We start from the raw sequence: 4,445 nt of genomic DNA, 5'->3' as shown, positions 1-4,445 counted from the left end.
TCAATTGCTTAATAGAGGCAGAATGGGACACCATAGTTTTATTAAGTTGCAAAAAATCACTTTTCATTTTGCAAACTATTTTTTCCATTCCTTTTACTCTTAGTAAAATCCTCTCCAAAACATCCTTGCATTTGTATTAGTCGGGGTCAACGGAGCTTGGCTCTTTGTTCTTTGACCAATCATGAGGAGGCACATAACACTCATAGTCATGCTCTCTATCTCTCCAATCCATATCACGATCTTTCCAACCTTGATTCCTACCTTGCCCTTGGTAGGCGGGGTAGGAACCCCCCGAGTAATTTTCCAAGTATCGAATCTCTTTATCTAGCTTTTTAGTATCCTCACCCTCTTCATAGGCTTTTAATGCCATGGCATTCAATGCTTTTACGGGGGAACTTATAACATGTTTTGTCAAAATCTCTAGTTGCATGATCATCTTAGCCATATTCTCCTCTCTTTCTTCATCTCATTTCCTTTGTTCCTTGTTAACCAAGGATGTAGTGGGAGAACTCTTTAGAACCTCAGCATCTCAGGTATTCCATCCTCAGTTTTTCTTGGTCACTTTCTCAAGGAAATTTATTGTCGCATGATAGTGCAACTTCACAAGAGAGCCCCCCACTACGTTGTCCACCACACTTTTGTTGAGTGGGTCAAGAGCATGGTAGAAGATTTGGAGAAGCATCTTCTCCGGGACCTCATGATTTGGACATTATGTTATTTTTCCATTGAATCTTTCCCATACTTTATACAAAGGCTCCCCATTTAATTACCTAAAGTTGATGATCTCATCCCTCAATTAGATCATTTTGGATAGTGGGAAATAACGGTCAAGTAAGGCTATTGTGAGTTCATCCCATAAGGTTATAAACCCGGCTAGAAGAGATCAAAGCCGTTATACCGCCTCTTCCATGAGAGAAAATGGGAAGAGACGAATCCTGATGGAATCTTAGGTTATGTGTGCAATATCAAAGGGGGAACACACCTCTATAAAATTCTTCAAATGAATATTAGGTTCCTCATAAGCTTGCCCCAAAAAAGTCCCTTCATTTGCAAAATGTGCAACATGATGCTTGTGACATAAAAGACACTGTTCCCATGAGTAGGTGGGATACGGATGGAGCTTGAATGACCAACATCATTGAGTTTCCCCTTATCATTAAGAGAAGCATCGAAGGGCCCCATATGACTACCATTGTCACTCATTGTCCCATTTACTCTATGATCACCTAAGAAATAAAAAACAACAAAGATGATAAATCAAAACCACTCCAGGTATACCCAAGTAAAAATACACCGCACAAGTAAAATCAAAATTTCACTCCCCGTCAATGGCACCTTTAAGATAATGCTCAACTTACTCTAGAAAATTGAGGCAAGGAGGTCATTATCAATAGACCAACTCTCAATGGGGTCGAATCCACAAGGAGTGAAATTTAAACTTCAAAGCCTATAGGTGCTCTAGTTACTTATAAGGATACCCAAAGTGTTTACAAAAAGAAATACAAAATGTAAAATTGGGGGGTTTGGTTTGGAGTTCAATTCTATCAATTTTGAGTCACACACCAAGCCATGAGAATACTTTCTACATGGAATTCAATTTTCACGGAGATCGTGGGATTATGTCAACATAAAGGCAAGTTGTGTGTGGGATCATGATAGTTTAGCATAAAATCTAGTCGTTGAATACAAGATATCCCAGGTCAAAAGTCCTTGCGGTTAGTTTGTCAACCAAACCTCAAAGATTTCATCTGTTGACTCTTTCAAGCACCTAACAAATATGTCCTTAATAGTCAACCAAACAAACCTCAATCGGGCATCCCTATTTCTAGAATGATGCCCATGACATAACTCACTCACCATTTACACTTATTTCTAAGATTGCAAAAGAAAGAAAACCATATGGTCAAATATCCACCATTTCCTTATCCCTCTATATCCCTTTTCCAAGGATTCTATAGGTTCCTAAAGGTTTACCCTCATCCTTCTTTCAAGGATGATAAAGGTTTACAAGAGTTTGGAGTTTTTACCCACAAATTCCAACTATCAAGCTCAAGTAATGGTGGAATCCATAATCAACAACTAAAAATTGTGAAATCCTATCAACACCTATAGCACTTTAGTTAAATATAATCCCAATACTGAAATAATTTTCTACTCATGAATAAGGTGGAAAAACATATACCATCATATGGATGGTTTAGAGCAACCCACTTTCATAAAATGCAAAGAATTTAATCCTCCAAAATTAGTTACAAACCCTTCCAAATTTAGGGCTTTTAATTCAAATTCAAAAGTGTTTACAATGTAAGTAATACCCAAAGAATAAAGGTTTAAGCCTATATAAGGGTTTGGATTCATCATTGTGAAAAGATAATTTTGCCTTGGGCAAAATTCCTGCATGGCCACGATCGTAGAAGGCTGTCCACAATTACAGCAACCACGATCATGTCAAAGCTTTTGCGATCACATCCTCTTGACCTTCTTGATTAACCATGATCGTGATAATTGAGGCTAGTGAGTCCTACAGGTCTTCCAACTACACTTGTTTTCCTTCTTTGGTCCATCTCGGCTCAAGTTCACATCTTATAATTATCCAGCTTGTTTACCTACAAAATATGGAATTTAAAGCATTTACTCATTAACTCGTCTACCTTATATCCTCAAATTATAGTAGTGTACACAATTATCAAGAGCAAATGAGTGGTAAAATCACCACTCATCAGTGTTAGAGGCTTTTAGATACTCAAATATTCAGACTTTTTTTTAGTTTTATTAGTAGTTTTAGACATTTTAAGTATTGTTTTAGTATTCCATCTTGACAGAGGTTTTATCAGTTTATGTTCCATATATGATGCTTGTGTTATTATTGTATTCAATGCTCACAGCAGGTACCAAATTATGGGTTATCTTGGGGTCACTTGTGGCCTTAAGCACGGTTTTAGGACTAGGGGGTAGCCTCTGGTCATGGTACAAAGGGATCATGCTGTATTTATAGAAAGTTATGGTGGTTATGAAGTGGCCTAATCCCAAGACTCCAATCGATATTTAGAGCTTTTTGGGTCTAGCCAATTATTATAGAAGGTTTGAGAAAATTTTCTCTTTTATTGCTGCCCTATGACCAAGTTAACTCAGAAAAAGGTAAAGTTTATATGGTCCGATACTTGTGAGGGTAGTTTTAAAAAGTTTAAATATAAGTTAACTTTGGATCTGGATTTGACCTTAACTAAGGGTACCAAAGGTTTTGTTGTTTAATGTGATATGTCTAGGTTGTGTGTTGATGCAACATGGTAAGGTGGTTGCATATGCTACAAAGCAGTTGAAGGTGCATGAGAAAACTACCTAATGCTTGATTTGTAATTATTAGTTATGGTCTTTTCTTTGAAGATTTTGCATCACTATCTATATGGAGTGCATCTTGACCTCTTCTCAGGCCATAAGAGTTTGCAGTATGTGTCCACCCAGAAAGAGTTAAATCTTGGAAAAAGGAGATGGACTAAGTTGCTTAAAGACTATGACATGATACTTTATTATCATCCAGGTAAAGCTAACATGGTTGTTGACGCTCTTAATAGGTTATTTATGGGAAGCTTATCTTATATGGATGAGGAGAAGCGAGAGTTTGTAAAGGTTATTCACCATTTGGAAAATCTTGGAGTTCATCTCTTGGACTCTGGGGATGGTGGTGTGATTGTGCAAGAGGTAGGGAATTCATCTCTTAGTGCTGAGGTAAAGGAGAAACAGATTTTAGAACCTATCTTGATACATATCAAGGGTGATATGGGTCACTATAAAGTGATGGATTTGAATATTGATGGTGCCGGTATCTTAAGATACCAAGGTAGATTATATGTTCTAGATGTTGATGGGCAGCGACAGAGGATCTTAGTTTAAGCTAATGAGTAGTACACCATTCATCCTGGTTCCATAAAGATGTATCATGACTTAAGAGAAATTAATTATTGGAATAACATGAATAAGAATGTGGTCAATTTTGTGGTTAAGTGCATGGGGTACAACTAAGTAAAGGTTGAGAACTTGAGGCCTATTTGTTTATCTCAAGATATCAAATTTCCCTTGTGGAAATAGGAAGTGATTAATATGGATTTTTTATGGGTCTTCCATGGTCTTGCCATCAGTTTGATTCCATTTGGGTCATCATAGATAGAAAGACTAAGTCTATTCCCTAACAGTGAAGCTGAATTTTTTGATAGAGGATTACGCTAACTTTTCATTAAAGAGATCGTGAAGTCGAATGGTGCACAAATTTCCATCATATCTAATTGACGTACTCAAGTCTCATCTCACTTTTGGCATTTTTTTCAGAGAGGTTTGGGGACAAAGGTAATCCTTAGCAACGTTTTCCACCCGCAGACGGATGGACAAGTAGAGAGGATGATTTAGAATTTTGAAGCTATGCTAAGGGCTTGTGTGATTGATTTTGGTAG

General features: G+C 37.2%; 1 non-coding gene across 1 annotated transcript; it reads left to right on the top strand.

Annotated features, from left to right (window-relative positions):
• The first annotated feature begins 692 nt into the window (after nt 1-692).
• Nucleotides 693-798, top strand: LOC124897447. Its single transcript, XR_007054166.1, has one exon. It is a non-coding gene; the product is annotated as a small nucleolar RNA R71 (small nucleolar RNA).
• Nucleotides 799-4,445: the final 3,647 nt, after the last annotated feature.

The sequence above is a fragment of the Capsicum annuum genome, chromosome 3, assembly GCF_002878395.1.
Source record: "Capsicum annuum cultivar UCD-10X-F1 chromosome 3, UCD10Xv1.1, whole genome shotgun sequence".
NCBI classification, from domain to species: Eukaryota; Viridiplantae; Streptophyta; class Magnoliopsida; order Solanales; family Solanaceae; genus Capsicum; species Capsicum annuum.
Note: the sequence above shows the minus strand (reverse complement) of the source record. Positions and strands in the feature narration are given on the sequence as shown.